This window comes from Lissotriton helveticus, chromosome 3_1 (assembly GCF_964261635.1).
Source record: "Lissotriton helveticus chromosome 3_1, aLisHel1.1, whole genome shotgun sequence".
Classification (NCBI taxonomy): Eukaryota; Metazoa; Chordata; class Amphibia; order Caudata; family Salamandridae; genus Lissotriton; species Lissotriton helveticus.
The window spans coordinates 587401839-587420652 of NC_136061.1; the positions used below are offsets into that span (position 1 = coordinate 587401839).

An 18814-nucleotide genomic window follows, 5' to 3' on the forward strand; every position below is an offset into this window, starting at 1 on the left:
GAGTATGATAAATATGGAAACACTTTAGAGAGAACCTCTCCCTTGAAATGTGATGGGGGTTACCTTTGTTGGATATTTGTTACTTTCAGCCAAGAGAAGTTCTCCAACGAACAGTCCAAACCAATCTTCTGGGTCTCTAAATGCAGATGTTGGACACACTGAGGTACCATTGATCATAGTAGAGTATGATAAATATGGAAACACTTTAGAGAGAACCTCTCCCTTGAAATGTGATGGGGGTTATCTGAGGAAAATAAAGCTAATCTGCATAAACAGTTTGCATCAAAAGAAAATGTAGTTACGAAAACAAAGCCTGAAGCCCATGCACTGGCCATGCTCCCTCACCTTCATCTTTCTGACATGATAAATGGAATCAGTTTCTCTCAGTCTGTGTATTACATGTGAATGTAATACACTGTGGTTGGGCTGTGGAGTGGCTGAAAGGTCAAACTTCACCTCTCCTTGGCCCATCATGACTGGCCCAGTGTTCTCACACCCAGAGTTTCTTGCCAGTCAGATTGCTTTGGGAATGGGCTGCATAACAGTCCTGACCCATTCACCAGCCCCCACACAACCATCAGCCATGGCACAGGGAGCATGTAATGCTGTCACCTGTAAGTCAGCATTCCCATTCCCATTCCCTTCCCACCCTTCTCCAATGCCCCCGCTTGCCCCACACACTTTTATCACCTGCTAGGTCAGGTGGTAATTGTGTGTATTATATGTCACAGAATACCTTTTGGAATACGGTATGGTAAATCCAGGTCATCACAGTTCAACCCCAGAAGGTGATGAGAGGAATGCTTGCAAATAGTCTAAACCACAGGCATTTATACTGTTCGTTTTTCTCCCACTGTGCCAGTGTGGCCAGAGGCCCACCTTATGCAAATCAGTACTGACCCTGCTCCTCATGGGAACATCCCATTCTAAACTGCCCTGTCAGGGACCCTCTATAGGGGTACATAAATAAATCCAGACCAGTTTCAGCCTTAGTAGGCCTCATCAGTGAGGTATGGTTTGGATCATGTGGCACAGCAGTCAGAGGATAAACCTTTGGTCATGTACTCTTTTCCACTTAAGGCATTACATCAAACACAAAAGGTGATTGGAGGAAGGCGTGCAAATAGTCTGCATCACTAGCATTGTTCTTCCACCACACAAATCTGCCTCTGGTAGGCCTACTGAAACATTCTATTTCAGCCATAAAGCTCAATGTTATTTTTCCATACGCTTTGGGCTTGTCACAAATGAAGGTTCACTAACCTCTATGCCGGGTACAACAGGACAGAGCGATGCTGAATTACCAGTCCCCCTACTCTGGCAACACCTGTGAGTCAAGTCATAGAACTCCACAGATAGATACCACAGCCGGGGAAAGGGTAAAAAAGGGACAAAGGGAACAAAAACGTGGTGCAATAAATCAAGAAGATTCTAAGGAAGGGAGGATAGCAGTCTTCACTCGCCTTGGTACCCCTGAATACCTGCAGGTGAATAAACAACAACCAGTAAGTGAACCCCTCCCTACTCTAATAAAGTAGGTATCAATAAAAGAGGACACACCCAACTGCACACTTACATATAATACTGCGCCACTAGCTCCAAGCAAAACAGTTCAAAAATAAAAAAATAAAGAATAGAAATGAAAGGGTTTTTTACAAGTTCTTCAGTCCATAAATCATCCAGGTATTTAACAGCTTGACCTTTCCGAAATAGTTTCCACTTAAGTAAGGTCAAATAAAAGTACTTAGCTGCCCATATGAACGATCACGTTTACAGGTGACTCCAAAGTTCCACACATGCAACCCTGCGCCGCTTCTTTCTTCAGGAACAGCAAGTTCAAAGGGAACGTTTTTTCAACTCCAATTAACGTGTCTAAATTATAAAAATAAATCAAGTCCTTTCCAATCGTAAATGCTTCAAGGCAGACAAAAAAATAATTTTCTGTGTAATCCGTGTTTATCTTCGCAAAGCACAGCCTCAAAAGCGCACCAGCGCTACATCCATTATCGAGACTCCAAGAAAAATGCTTTTCTGCACAAAAGCGCTCCAGCGCGGTTCAAATAGTCCCGAACAAACAACCCTTAAACCCTGAAAATGAACAAACAAGAACTCAGCGAGGAAAAATCCAGGAAGTCTTCAGGTGACAAGCACCGGTGAAAGGGAGGAGCAGGTTTAGATAGGCAAAAGAGAGTTGAAAGGAAAGTAGGACATGACTTCAGGCATTCTGGGAGATGTAGTCCATTACTTTCTCACTACTCCCTGGCTTAATCGTGACAGAACCCCCTCTCTACGTCCGACGTCTCGGCGGACCACCAGGCTTACGAGGATACAAGGTGTGAAATCGTCGTAGGAGACGCGGACAATGTAAGTTACACTTGGGTTCCCATGTGCGTTCCTCGGGGCCATACCCCTTCCACCCCACGAGATACTGCACTCCACCTCTCGTTCTCCTAGAATCCAGTATAGCCTCAACTTCATACTCATCCTCACCATCCACATCTATAGAGACCGGTCTCACAGGCACTCTAGACCCAGGGAGGCATGGTTTGAGAAGGGAAACATGGAACACTGGATGTATACGCCATAGGGAGGGAACTTTCAACTCCATAGCTACAGGGTTGATGATCCGAACAATGAGATAGGGACCTACGAATTTGGGCTGAAGACGCGTATTACCCTTAATCCTCATATGTTTAGTACACAACCAAACCCTGTCTCCCAACTGGTAAAGAGGCTCTTGAATCCTCTTCCTATCAGCATTAGCTTTATCCCTTGCCCTGGCTGCTTCCAAGTGTTCTTTGGCTTCCACAAAGACTTATTTCAAGTGTACATGATGTTCTTGTATCGTAGGATTAACCGATGTACCTGGCAGTTCTAATGGCAACATGTTGGGATGGTAACCGTTGATGCAGAAAAATGGGGAACAACCTAAGGACGAATGCTCAGCGTTGTTATATGCGAACTCTGCAGTCCATAGTAATGTTCTCCATTCCTCACCATGTTGAAGTGTGAAGCATCTCAGGTATTGCTCTAAGGTTTGGTTTAACCTCTCTGTCTTCCTATCTGTCTGTGGATGGTAGCTGGTAGAGAGTCTAGCGTCTATTTTCAAGATGGCACACAAGGCCTTCCAAAATCTAGACGTAAATTGAGACCCTCTATCTGTGATAACGATAGAAGGGAGGCCATGTAATCTCACTATATTTTGTAACACCACCATAGCCAATTCACAAGAGGAGGGGAGTTTAGGTAAAGCTATAAAATGACCCATCTTAGTTAGGTGGTCCACCACCACTAGAATGGTTGTATTACCAGGGCTGAGAGGCATTTCGACTATGAAGTCCATAGAGATGGTATGCCAAGGAGCAGGAGGAGTAGGTATAGGCCTGAGTAACCCACTTGGCCTTTGATGTGAAGTCTTGGCTTGAGTACAAACGGAACATTCTGATACATACTGTTCAGTGTCTTTTCTCATAGAGTCCCACCAAAAATATCTCGATGCAGTTTGTAAAGTCTTCTGCTGTCCCAAATGCCCACCTAGGACAGAATCATGAGTCCATTCAAGAACCTGCTGTTGTAAAGGCCCTTTTGGCACATAGAGTCGTTTATCATAAAACAATAGTTTGTCCTTGCTTGAATGATGAGTGGGATTCAAAGCGATCCAAGCATTGGTGTCCTGCGTTTCCAGTTGTGTCTTCACTGCTTCCAGAAAATCGGTACTCGAGATAACTGCCACCTGATCTTTCTGAAATGATGACTCGTGCAGTATAGGGGGAGGCTCTTGAAGACTAGTGGGTTCCTTCCCGGTATAGGAAGGATTCCGAGATAGGGCGTCAGCCTTGCCATTTTGAGGCCCTGGTCGATATTTAATCAGGAAATCATAGTCTGCAAAAAACAGAGACCACCTTAGTTGTCGTGGTGTCAATGCTCTGGCGCTTTTCAGGAAGAGAAGATTTCTGTGATCTGTATAAATCTCCACGGTATGTCGAGCCCCCAGTAAATGATGTCTCCATTCCTCACATCCTTTCTTTATAGCCAATAGCTCCTTGTCTGTTTTGCTATAATTGGCTTCGCTGGTGGTCAGTTTCCGAGAAAAGAAGGCTACCGGGTGGAGTTGTCCCGTGTCAGGATGTCTTTGAGACAGAATCCCACCCACAGCATGATATGAGGCATCAGTTTCCATCAAAAACGGTTGACTTGCATCCGGATGACGTAAGATAGGAGCACTCATAAATTTTGCTTTCAACGTTTGGAACGCTTGTTCTGCTAGTTCATTCCATCGAAAAGTAACACCTTTTCTCAGCAAAAGTGTCAATGGCTGGATGATGTTGGAGAAACCCTGGATGAATCTCCTATAGAAATTTGCGAATCCAAGGAAACTCTGAAGAGCCTTTACACATAAAGGGGATTCCCATTCCACAATAGCTTGAACTTTCTTCTGATCCATACACAATCCAAGGGGACCGATGACATACCCTAGGAATTCAACCTCGGGGGTATGGAACAGGCATTTCTCCATCTTGGCATATAATGCATGTTGTTGTAACCGTTCCAGTACCGCCCGTACATGGACATGATGTTCACTCAAGGATTTGGAATATATAAGGATGTCGTCTATATAGACTATACAGGAGACATCCAATAGCCCACGCAATACATCATCCATAAAATATTAGAAGGCGGCAGGGGCGTTACAGAGACCGAATGGCATTACAAGATACTCGAATAGCCCAAATTTTGTGCGGAACGCAGTCTTCCATTCGTCCCCTTTTCTTACCCGAACGAGATGGTATGCGCCTCTAAGATCCAACTTGGTGAATATTGTAGCTCCTTTTAACTGGTCTAATAAGACCGGGATCAAAGGTAAAGGGTACCTGTTCTTTCTGGTCACCCTATTTATGGCTCGATAATCGATGCACGTTCTCAATCCACCCTCGCGTTTCGGAATGAAAAACAAAGGCGAGGAAGCAGGGGAGGATGAAGGTCGAATAAACCCTATCTTTAACATCTCCTCCAGATATTGCTGTAGATAGGTGTTCTCAGTCTCTGTCAGTGCGTATATCCTACTGCAAGGGATGCTGGAACCAGGTTCAATCTCTATCACGCAATCATAATCCCGATGCGGCGGTAGCCGACTGGCTTCTTGTTCACAAAACACAGTCCGGTACTGTTGATATTCCTCAGGCACGGTGGAAGTAACACAAACACTGGGAGTACAACAAGCACTGGCCAGTATTTTTGCCGGACTATCTTCCTGGTCCTTTTTCTTCAGTAGGGCTTGGGTACAATGTTCCACACAAAACGTTGAATTCAGATTGATGGTACGAGCTGCCCATTTCACTAATGGGTCATGCAGCGTAAGCCATGGCATACCCAAGATAAGCTGAAAAGTAGGAGCATCTATGAGATCGAATTGAATATATTTGCAATGAGTTGATCCTGTTCTCATCAATATTTGCAGGGTATGAAAAGTCACAGGGCCCGACGTCAAATTGGTTCCGTCTACAGCCTTCACAGGTTCAGGTACAGCCTTCTGAATACATGGTACCCCGATGCTTTGGGCATATTTACGATCCATAAAATTACCAGTAGCTCCCGAATCCATTAATGCGTGAACAAGCACAGGATCAACAACTGCCCATTCCAAAGTTACACAAACGTTCATGTGGGGTGCAGTGTTTTGAATCGCATTCGTCAAAGCAGGAAAGACCTCTTTATCATAAACACTCAAACAAGGGGTCTCCATCTTGTCTGAACTTCCTCGTTTCCCGACAGCTCCAGCTGACTTTCCACCACCAACACCTTACTTAAGTCCTTCCCATCTTTATACCTAGCATTGGTCTTGGTCTTACAATCCCTAATAAAGTGGCCTGACTTCCCACAGTACATGCACAACTGATGTAAACACCGTCTGTTTCGTTCTTCCATACTTAACGGTCCACGTACCCCACTTATCTGCATGGGTTCACTTCCATCACTAGATTGAGGCGACTCTAAGACCACAGGTTTCGGTTTAGGAAAAAAGAATTTGCCATCATAACGCTGTTTATCTCCTCTCCGTTCTTGTAGGCGATGATCCAGCTGAACAGTAAGGTCTATTAACTCCTCGCAGGTTGTAGGCATATGAACCACTTGAGCCAGGACGTCTTTCAATTTGCCTCTCAACCCTTGGTAATACAAGGAGACTCTCTTCTCAATAGGCCAGTCTGTTTCAACTACCAACCTATTAAAGTTGGTACTATACATTAACAAATCCAGGGAGCTTTGTCGTAAGGTGATTAGTTCTCTGTCTAAAGAGAGTAAATGGGCTTTCCTATCAAACAGTTTGCTCATTTCAACGCAAAACGCTGTGAAATCACTTAGAACAGGATCATTTCTCTCTATCAACATAAATGACCAACTAGCCGCATTCCCCCCTAGGTACGACATCATAAATGCCGTTTTTGTGTGATCATCGGGGAAGACAGCAGGTTTACACATAAAGTATAATTTACACTGTCCTACAAAAATACCGAATTTCTTAGGATCCCCTAGAAATCTCTCAGGAGGTGGTAATGGCAGAGTATGAGGCAGTATTAATTGGACCAGGGATGTACCCACTGCTCCTTCTGGTGCAGTAGAACCAACAGAAGAAGAGGGAGGAGGTAGGTTCAACTCCTGATATATGGTTGCCCTCTAGTACTAGTGGGACCCGTGCGTAACAAGCCAGCAATCTCATTCCGCATGACCCCCATCTCATTCCTCATCTCATGGTTCTCCTCTCTGACTGCGTCTACTTCTAGTTTCAGGGCTGTCATGGTTTCCAGTAATGAAGTAAGTACTGCGTTTGTATCCATCGCTCAGGTTGTAAATCAGCGTGGGCTTGTCACTCTGTCACAAATGAAGGTTCACTAACCTCTATGCCGGGTACAACAGGAGCGATGCTGAATTACCAGTCCCCCTACTCTGGCAACACCTGTGAGTCAAGTCATAGAACTCCACAGATAGATACCACAGCCGGGGAAAGGGTAAAAAAGGGACAAAGGAAACAAAAACGTGGTGCAATAAATCAAGAAGATTCGAAGGAAGGGAGGATAGCAGTCTTCACTCGCCTTGGTACCCCTGAATACCTGCAGGTGAATAAACAAACAACCAGTAAGTGAACCCCTCCCTACTCTAATAAAGTAGGTATCAATAAAAGAGGACACACCCAACTGCACACTTACATATAATACTGCGCCACTAGCTCCAAGCAAAACAGTTCAAAAATAAAAAAATAAAGAAAAGAAATGAAAGGGTTTTTTACAAGTTCTTCAGTCCATAAATCATCCAGGTATTTAACAGCTTGACCTTTCCGAAATAGTTTCCACTTAAGTAAGGTCAAATAAAAGTACTTAGCTGCCCATATGAACGATCACGTTTACAGATGACTCCAAAGTTCCACACATGCAACCCTGCGCCGCTTCTTTCTTCAGGAACAGCAAGATCAAAGGGAACGTTTTTTCAACTCCAATTAACGTGTCTAAATTATAAAAATAAATCAAGTCCTTTCCAATCGTAAATGCTTCAAGGCAGACAAAAAAATTATGTTCTGTGTAATCCGTGTTTATCTTCGCAAAGCACAGCCTCAAAAGCGCACCAGCACTACATCCATTATCGAGACTCCAAGAAAAATGCTTTTCTGCACAAAAGCGCTCCAGCGCGGCTCAAATAGTCCCGAACAAACAACCCTTAAACCCTGAAAATGAACAAACAAGAACTCAGCGAGGGAAAATCCAGGAAGTCTTCAGGTGACAAGCACCGGTGAAAGGGAGGAGCAGGTTTAGATAGGCAAAAGAGAGTTGAAAGGAAAGTAGGACATGACTTCAGGCATTCTGGGAGATGTAGTCCATTACTTTCTCACTACTCCCTGGCTTAATCGTGACAGGGCTACATATCAATCTGGGCCTACTTTAATCCACTCATTAAAATCTGAATCAAACCTTTAATATAATTTATAATAGGAGAATTCACTATCCTCATCCAAAATTGAACACTCTTCAGTCTGATCCTTTTTGGGTAAGGTTAATTAAAGAGTTGAAAGGGGTGCACACTAAAATAATCCAAATTTTAAACTGCTACACTATATAGTAATAAAGGGTGCTCACCACTGAATTATGTTGGCTAACATAATATGTGAAAAGGCAGTTAAGTAGATAAGAATCTACGAGTGGTGAGCACTGTTCCTGGAGGAAACGTACCAGTTCCCAAAATAACTAAACCATAAACAATTTTTAGTGATCAATAAAGTTTTTAGTTTTCACTTTTAGAAAATTTACAAAATGTACAAGTTCAACACAAAAAACAGTGAATATTTCAATCCTATTCACCTATTTGACAACTAATTCATTGTCATGCCTGATACTGTTTGCGAAATATTCATAAAAACATTGTCACAGTATTATCCGCAATAAACCACAAATGTGGTAACAACCTAGATATAAAACTTAGCTGTATATATCATGTTACAGACAATTGTAATTTTGACACGACATTGCCCAATGCATTTCGGGACCATCAGGTACCCTTCTTCAGGGGCGAATTCCTAAAAACAAAAAAACCTGTTCAAGATGATCTTAACAAAACATATAGCACTACATAATAAAACATACTGACAGTCAAAGGGGGAACCAATATACAGAACTGATCTCTTCCATAACCTTGGTTAAATTACAGATATAAAGTATTCAATGTCCATCAATCCATATCAATATTAATCATGCAAAACTGACATATAATGATAACAGATGTCTACAGGATTAAATCTCACCCAATGCGCTACAATATACCCATTAAACACCCTTTGGGTAGGTGCTTCGGTGTTAAAAAAAGGGATTACTGATGTCATTCAATCTCAATTGACCGTTCTAGAACCATAAATGAGTGGTGGGTGTAAAGAGAACTAACTTACTTGCTGGTGGGCGGTATAATTGAAGTAGTGCGGATAAAATGTTATGGGTTGTCAATCATTGCTAAAGAAATAGAAATGAATGGGAGTCAGCTAAATGGGAGATAAACATTGCTAGCACTAAGTTATAAACAGAAAAGTTTGCAAGGTACCTTGTCAGCAGATACTGCGAACAGACCAAACGAATAACTCAATGCTTCTGGGTAAACGGTGCCGCCATTATATCCTCCAATATGGAATTAAACACTGTGTAAATAGAGAGGGGGGGCTGTATTTACTAAGTATAAAGCATCATGTGTACGTGCCTCAAGACCATGCAAGTGAAATGTTTACCATACCTATTGTGCGATAAAAACGGCTGATTTTCCACTTATACTTCGTTCAAACACCACTGTGGACGAAGATGTTCTTACTGGTATGTATTAGAACTAAAAATAATAATACAAAATCATAAAGTTCTGTGGGTGATCCTCACTGTGAGAATGATCGTAAATACAATGTGGGACAGAACATGAACCCTCACCTGCCTTCCATAGCAAACTGATCACATCATGGTGCTTTACTTCAGCAATAAAAACGTTCACTCGATAAGGTTAAATCCAAAAGGAAAGGTGGCCGCTAGAAGAGGCTAAATTCACGAGCATCTGCAACGTGAGAGAACAAGCTGTCACTCCTATGATATCGCAACTATGCGAAAAAAGAGTTGTTAAAAATAAAAACGAGGGTTTGTTATTGTAAACATAGTACCTGTTGCCAGAATGGCTGGTATCTTCATCACTGTCTGACTGTTTGACTGGAAGTGTAGCGCGGAAGGATACCATACAGAAAAAAAAGAGTTCTGGAGGACTCTGAGAGTAATAAGAATTGTGGGAGTTGTAGTGCACAAAAAATCGGTGTCCCAATAAATACAATGCTCTGAATTAAAAGCATGGTATGTAAAGTGTTGCCTGAGTCGGTGATATGTATAGACTGAACGCTCAACAACTGCTGTGCATAAAAAAATAAAAAATATATATATATATTTATGTAAAAGACTAATGACGTTTACTGGCTGAACAGTAATATAGATCATGATTGACATCGTAATCATACCTCGAATGGACAATAGAGACAACTTTAGAATAGCCCCAAGTTTAAAGATAACATGTGCTGCCTGTAGGTGTGCAGAGTAAATCATCACATAGATAATAAACAAAAATTGAGCATGCTAAACATACACTGACAGAAATGTAATCGCAGGGCTATTTTTGAACACATGTGGTGATTATTACATGAATTGCAGTCATGGTACAGTGAAAAATTTTTTTTTTTATATCTAAGAAGAGAACAGTTCAAAATAAGACTAATCTGCCCACTGATACTTATAAAACTTAAGACTGTATAGTGACAGAAACTAGATAATTCATAAGAGCAGGACTACTGCATTCGATACGACAATTATACTGTTGATGCAGATTATAGTACTACTGTGCCGCTAAAGCTGCGGTGTCAACAAATGTGTCTACTGATCCCTTCATAATGATCCTATAGATACTCATAAGAAACAACTGAGATCTACACGGTCATTGAGACCATGCGGAATGCTAGAACTAAGATGGTCTATCCAATAAATTTCGCGTTGCAACAACCTAGAAGAGTTATCTTGTCCTTCTTTTTTTTGCACTACTTCTATAATTTGCGCTCTTAATTGTGCAATCGTGTGTCTAGCTTCTTGCCAGTGTTTAGCTATAGGGGTGGTTTTGTTGGCGGATCGAATGTTACTCTTATGCTCTGTGAGCCTAATTTTGAATTTGCGCTCTGTTTTCCCAACGTATAATTTACCGCATGGGCACTTCAAACAATATACTAGATTGGTGGTATTGCAATCTGCCGAATGGCGCAACCTGATTTTCCGCCCTGTCATGGGGTGAATCAAACTTTCGCCGGTTATTATATTGTTACAGTGTATGCAGTTCAAGCACTTCATTGTTCCTTTCTGTGGAACACAGGAATCTTTTATTGTAGGTGTTCGAATAATGTCCATCAAATTACGTCCCCTAGTATACGCGAAGATGGGTTTCTCGACAAATATTCCTTTGAATTCACTTTCATTGGTTAATGCATCCCATCTCTTAAGAATGATCTTTTTAATTTGCGCTGATGTCGTCGAGAATTTGGAGACAAAGGTAAACGATTCACTAGATGTCTTAGTAGTCTGAACCAGAAGAGACTCTCTGCTCCGAATAGTGAGTCTGTCAATGCTTTGATCTAAAACACTTTGGGGATAACCTCTTTGTTCAAATTTACCGCGATGTTCCAGCAAACGCTGTTCAAAAATATCTGGAGTTGCACAGATTCTCTTAATTCTTAAAAAATGAGAGTACGGTAAATTGGTTATTAGACTCTTCGGGTGGAAACTGTTGTACATTAGTGTGTTATTCCTGTCTGTGGCTTTTGTGAAAATGTCTGTAATTAGTTGTTGGCTATTAGAATCTTTCTTGATAAGGACATCTAGATAATTGACTGAATAATCACTGATGGAATGCGTGAATTTTATCCTGGGGTTTCTATTGTTGAGCCCAACAATAAGTTCCTCAAGTTCTGTTGCTGTTCTTGACCATATTAGAAATATGTCATCAATGTAACGACCATATGTAACGAGCCCTTGGTTCCACTGGTGTTCAGTGAGAATATATTAATGCTCGAACTGGGCCATAAAAATATTCGCATAGGCCGGAGCCCCGGAAAAACCCATGCTGGTTCCTGTCATCTGACCATAATAGTTGCCTTGCCATTGGAAATAACTATTATGTAGGCAAAAATGTAACAATTTGAGAATAAAAATACTCTTGTCTTGGTCTAAATCCATTTGTAACAAAGCCCACTCTACTGCATCCAGACCTTCTTGATGGTTAATAGATGTGTAAAAGCAGTGACATCAATTGTACATAAAATCCACTGGTCTCGGTAATAATCTCGAATGCTTTCCAATTTATTCAAAAAATGCGTGGTGTCTTTGATGTATGTACACCAATTTTGGACAAATTTTTGCAAAAAGTGGTCTAGGTATTTTCCAATGGGGTCATGGGGTCAAACAAAGAATTGAATCCTGAAACAATTGGTCTGAACGGAGGATCCGTAGGATGCTTATGAATCTTGGGTGTCATGTATAATGATGGTCTTCTTTTTTTTTTTTTTTTTTGCACAGCAGTTGTTGAGCGTTCAGTGTATACATATCACCGACTCAGGCAACACTTTACATACCATGCTTTTAATTCAGAGCATTGTATTTATTGGGACACCGATTTTTTGTGCACTACAACTCCCACAATTCTTATTACTCTCAGAGTCCTCCAGAACTCTTTTTTTTCTGTATGGTATCCTTCCGCGCTACACTTCCAGTCAAACAGTCAGACAGTGATGAAGATACCAGCCATTCTGGCAACAGGTACTATGTTTACAATAACAAACCCTCGTTTTTATTTTTAACAACTCTTTTTTCGCATAGTTGCGATATCATAGGAGTGACAGCTTGTTCTCTCACGTTGCAGATGCTCGTGAATTTAGCCTCTTCTAGCGGCCACCTTTCCTTTTGGATTTAACCTTATCGAGTGAACGTTTTTATTGCTGAAGTAAAGCACCATGATGTGATCAGTTTGCTATGGAAGGCAGGTGAGGGTTCATGTTCTGTCCCACATTGTATGTACGATCATTCTCACAGTGAGGATCACCCACAGAACTTTATGATTTTGTATTATTATTTTTAGTTCTAATACATACCAGTAAGAAGATCTTCGTCCACAGTGGTGTTTGAACGAAGTATAAGTGGAAAATCAGCCGTTTTTATCGCACAATAGGTATGGTAAACATTTCACTTGCATGGTCTTGAGGCACGTACACATGATGCTTTATACTTAGTAAATACAGCCCCCCCTCTCTATTTACACAGTGTTTAATTCCATATTGGAGGATATAATGGCGGCACCGTTTACCCAGAAGCATTGAGTTATTCGTTTGGTCTGTTCGCAGTATCTGCTGACAAGGTACCTTGCAAACATTTCTGTTTATAACTTCGTGCTAGCAATGTTTATCTCCCATTTAGCTGACTCCCATTCATTTCTATTTCTTTAGCAATGATTGACAACCCTTAACATTTTATCCGCACTACTTCTATTATACCGCCCACCAGCAAGTAAGTTAGTTCTCTTTACACCCACCACTCATTTATGGTTCTAGAACGGTCAATTGAGATTGAATGACATCAGTAATCCCTTTTTTTAACACCGAAGCACCTACCCAAAGGGTGTTTAATGGGTATATTGTAGCGCATTGGGTGAGATTTAATCCTGTAGGCATCTGTTATCATTATATGTCAGTTTTGCATGATTAATATTGATATGGATTGATGGACATTGAATACTTTATATCTGTAATTTAACCAAGGTTATGGAAGAGATCAGTTCTGTATATTGGTCCCCCCTTTGACTGTCAGTATGTTTTATTATGTAGTGCTATATGTTTTGTTAACATCATCTTGAACAGGTTTTTTTGTTTTTAGGAATTCGCCCCTGAAGAAGGGTACCTGATGGTCCCGAAATGCATTGGGCAATGTCGTGTCAAAATTACAATTGTCTGTAACATGATATATACAGCTAAGTTTTATATCTAGGTTGTTACCACATTTGTGGTTTATTGCGGATAATACTGTGACAATGTTTTTTATGAATATTTCGCAAACAGTATCAGGCATAACAATGAATTAGTTGTCAAATAGGTGAATAGGATTGAAATATTCACTGTTTTTTGTGTTGAACTTGTACATTTTGTAAATTTTCTAAAAGTGAAAACTAAAAACTTTATTGATCACTAAAAATTGTTTATGGTTTAGTTATTTTGGGAACTGGTACGTTTCCTCCAGGAACAGTGCTCACCACTCGTAGATTCTTATCTACTTAACTGCCTTTTTGGGTAAGGTCACATTGAAAACATTTATGGAGATAATTAGGCCTCAGCAAATTCATGTGTCGGCCTATGGTTTATTGAGCTACACATACCAAAATTTTAAATAATTTGTATAATTTTTATATCCTTGTGACAGCATGCTGAGCGAAGGTCCTTGATGCACCAGTCCATTGTGTGGGTAATCTGGCATGGATAACAAATGGGAAATTTTCATACGAGCCAGTTTCTCCGAAAGTCTAGCAGAATTGGAGCGGTATTAGTCACATTAGGAACACCATGCTATGTGCTTGAATCTGTTATACTGAATGTTCACAGGCAGGAGCATGTGAAGTGCCCTAAAGACTTCTGTACTTGACTAGGGCAGCATGGTTGTTGTGAGAGGAGGTGGCCGGAGGCTGCAGTTTGGGATTTCGGTTAATGTGAACATCAGTTCACTGACACTGAATCTTCTCATTCATTAAAGATTTCAGTCCTCTTCATCCCGTCATCTCTCTTTGTCATTCTCTTTTTCAATCCTCCTCTCTCCCTTATCCTCTTTCTCTCCATTGAGTATTTATGTGCAGAAAAAATACTGTAAACAGTTTCCTGCTCCTCCTTAGGGGATTAAGATTTAACCCCACTCCTTTCTTCTTTTTGTATCATCCTATTTCCTGCTTAGCTTTACCTATCTGCCTTGTTTTCTGTGTCAACCACTATCTCAATCACAACACTGAAATGGAGCGTTGTGATTGGTCTGAGTGCCATGGTTTGGCACTCAGACTGGTACAGGGAGGCATGTTTCTCACCAGGCTGTGTAATGCCGCCTGATGGGGAATATGCAAAGTATGCAGGACAGCTTGGCTGGCCCTCAAACAGCCATGCGCAATTAGGGAGTGTGAACCGCTCCTCCCCCTGCGCTGCTCAGCCCTGCAAGCCACTAACTTCCATAGGAAAAATACAATGATAATAACGATATGTTATTACCATTTTATTTTTTCCTTTGGAGCAGTGGGGCCATGCTCCTCTTCCTTAGTGGAGGAGCCGCCACTGCATTCAAAGCCAGTACTCTGGGGCATTGTTGAAGAATGTATCAAGGAGCAATACATCATAGTTTCAACTAAGCACAAAATGTTTACAGCTGCATATATTTCACTCCGTTAACCACTTTATTGCTTAGCCAATACGTGGTTGTACGGTAAAGACTAATTTGTGGGAGGGCATGGAGAACACACCTTATAAATTTTGCCCATTCTGTAATCACAACATTCTTTGGTTAGACCCTCATAGGGCCTGTAACATCTGTCTAACAAGCGACCACAGCGAAAGTGTATTTTTGCCTTAGCTGGACTGCCCGAGTTTTTGACACTGATGGTGGGGCAAATGGCATTGGATAAGCGGCAGAAGGCTGAGTGCTCAGGCAGCAAGAGATGCTTATTAAACACCTGGAGGCTAAAGTCCCTTGCACTTAAGGATAAAACGTGTATACGAACATGCAGCTGGAGGTTGGTGATTCGGTTCTCCCTCTCATCCCCTAACCTGGCAGAAACTGAAGCAGATACAGGCCTGCCCTCCTCCCCTCCCTGCTACAGTGGGCTCTGGTGGAGAATGAGGGAGATGCGGTGATCCACAAGCCCTGCATAAGACTGTGTTGGAGGGGTTGAGCCGTAAAGGACTTCACAGTGTTTAACTAAAAGCCAGGTGTTTTGTGAAAACTCAATGTTGGGTTCAATTCTTAGAACTTGATGTGAACAACTGGTTTCTTCCACGCTGAGTTAGGGATGCTTTGAAGCTTCTCGCTTGGCAGAAGGTGTAGTGAGAGGGAAGGAGGTCTAGAGCTACTTTGGTTCCCTGCCTTCTAGAGACAGTAATTGAGGAAGAAGAGGCATTCTTCTGATTTGAGATATTTACAACAAGGGGTGGTGATGGACAGAGTCTCTGAATTCAGCAGAGTACTCTCACCCAGTCAAGAGATCAGGGCTAGATCCAACACCGTTTTTTAGCTCATTGCACCATCCCAGTTTCAGAACCTGGCTGTATGCAAATTAGTCTGTCCCTGGCCCAGTGCATCATGGGAACAGGGCAGACCAGACTACAAAAGCCAATTCTTACACTGGGAAGGAAACAAGCTTCCGGGGACCGGTTTCTGCCATTTCAGGCGTCTTCAGCCCGGCTTGCTTGAATCCTGATGGTGCAATGAGCAAGGGACTCACATCTGAGTATACCCTTCCACGCTTAGGGTGGACAAAATTATTTACAACAAGGGGTGGTGATGGACAGAGTCTCTGAATTAAGCAGAGTACTCTCACCCAGTCAAGAGATCAGGGCTAGATCCAACACCGTTTTTTAGCTCATTGCACCATCCCAGTTTCAGAACCTGGCTGTATGCAAATTAGTCTGTCCCTGGCCCAGTGCATCATGGGAACAGGGCAGACCAGACTACAAAAGCCAATTCTTACACTGGGAAGGAAACAAGCTTCCGGGGACCGGTTTCTGCCATTTCAGGCGTCTTCGGCCCGGCTTGCTTGAATCCTGATGGTGCAATGAGCAAGGGACTCACATCTGAGTATACCCTTCCACGCTTAGGGTGGACAAAATTATTTACAACAAGGGGTGATGAGTCCCTTTCTCACTGCTCCATCAGGATTCAAGCAAGCCGGGCCGAAGAGGCTGAAATGCCAGAAACCGGTCCCCGGTAGCTTGTCTCCTTTCTGGTGAAGAATTGGCTTGGTAGTTTGGTCTTCCCTGTTCCCATGATGCACTGGGCCAGGGACAGACTAATTTGCACATAGCCAGGTTCTGAGCTGGGATGGGGCAGTGAGATAAATAACGGTGATGGATCAAGCCCTGATCTTTGGACTGGGTAAGAGTGGTCTGCTTAATTCAGACACTCTGTTCATCACCACCCCCTTTTCTGAATCGTTTTTGGCCACTATAGGTGTGGCAGGGTATACTCAGACATGAGTCCCTTTCTCACTGCTCCATCAGGATTCAAGCAAGCCGGGCCGAAGAGGCTGAAATGCCAGAAACCGGTCCCCGGTAGCTTGTCTCCTTTCTGGTGAAGAATTGGCTTGGTAGTTTGGTCTGCCCTGTTCCCATGATGCACTGGGCCAGGGACAGACTAATTTGCACATAGCCAGGTTCTGAGCTGGGATGGGGCAGTGAGATAAATAACGGTGATGGATCAAGCCCTGATCTTTGGACTGGGTAAGAGTGGTCTGCTTAATTCAGACACTCTGTTCATCACCACCCCCTTTTCTGAATCGTTTTTGGCCACTATAGGTGTGGCAGGGTATACTCAGACATGAGTCCCTTTCTCACTGCTCCATCAGGATTCAAGCAAGCCGGGCCGAAGAGGCTGAAATGCCAGAAACCGGTCCCCGGTAGCTTGTCTCCTTTCTGGTGAAGAATTGGCTTGGTAGTTTGGTCTGCCCTGTTCCCATGATGCACTGGGCCAGGGACAGACTAATTTGCACATAGCCAGGTTCTGAGCTGGGATGGGGCAGTGAGATAAATAACGGTGATGGATCAAGCCCTGATCTTTGGACTGGGTAAGAGTGGTCTGCTTAATTCAGACACTCTGTTCATCACCACCCCCTTTTCTGAATCGTTTTTGGCCACTATAGGTGTGGCAGGGTATACTCAGACATGAGTCCCTTTCTCACTGCTCCATCAGGATTCAAGCAAGCCGGGCCGAAGAGGCTGAAATGCCAGAAACCGGTCCCCGGTAGCTTGTCTCCTTTCTGGTGAAGAATTGGCTTGGTAGTTTGGTCTGCCCTGTTCCCATGATGCACTGGGCCAGGGACAGACTAATTTGCACATAGCCAGGTTCTGAGCTGGGATGGGGCAGTGAGATAAATAACGGTGATGGATCAAGCCCTGATCTTTGGACTGGGTAAGAGTGGTCTGCTTAATTCAGACACTCTGTTCATCACCACCCCCTTTTCTGAATCGTTTTTGGCCACTATAGGTGTGGCAGGGTATACTCAGACATGAGTCCCTTTCTCACTGCTCCATCAGGATTCAAGCAAGCCGGGCCGAAGAGTCTGAAATGCCAGAAACCGGTCCCCGGTAGCTTGTCTCCTTTCTGGTGAAGAATTGGCTTGGTAGTTTGGTCTGCCCTGTTCCCATGATGCACTGGGCCAGGGACAGACTAATTTGCACATAGCCAGGTTCTGAGCTGGGATGGGGCAGTGAGATAAATAACGGTGATGGATCAAGCCCTGATCTTTGGACTGGGTAAGAGTGGTCTGCTTAATTCAGACACTCTGTTCATCACCACCCCCTTTTCTGAATCGTTTTTGGCCACTATAGGTGTGGCAGGGTATACTCAGACATGAGTCCCTTTCTCACTGCTCCATCAGGATTCAAGCAAGCCGGGCCGAAGAGGCTGAAATGCCAGAAACCGGTCCCCGGTAGCTTGTCTCCTTTCTGGTGAAGAATTGGCTTGGTAGTTTGGTCTGCCCTGTTCCCATGATGCACTGGGCCAGGGACAGACTAATTTGCACATAGCCAGGTTCTGAGCTGGGATGGGGCAGTGAGATAAATAACGGTGATGGATCAAGCCCTGATCTTTGGACTGGGTAAGAGTGGTCTGCTTAATTCAGACACTCTGTTCATCACCACCCCCTTTTCTGAATCGTCTGATTTGAGATAGGCAGCGAAAAAAAAAGGACAAGTGGCATCCCATGCAAAGGAAAGTTGCTTAATTTACTAAGCCTCCTTCAGCTCAGTCAGGACAGCTATCATCCTGCAAGTAGTTAGGGAAATAAAACTGTCACTCTAAGGTAAGATCAAGTGGGGGTGTTGAAATAGAAGCATCATCACTTCAGAATTTGTATCATTACCTAAGCAGGCTCTCCAGAATGTTGCTGACTGCACAAAAGAAGCAGAGACCTGTATCTCCATAGTGGGAGATGACATGCAGTCACTCAAGAAAGATCTTAAACACCTGGAGGATGTCTTAGGCTTGTT

General features: G+C 42.9%; 1 protein-coding gene across 1 annotated transcript in view; it reads left to right on the plus strand.

Annotated features, from left to right (window-relative positions):
- UNC80 (unc-80 subunit of NALCN channel complex) overlaps nt 1-18814 on the plus strand; it is a 2761828-nt gene that overhangs the window by 383483 nt on the left and 2359531 nt on the right. The gene's annotated exons all lie outside the window — the stretch shown is intronic.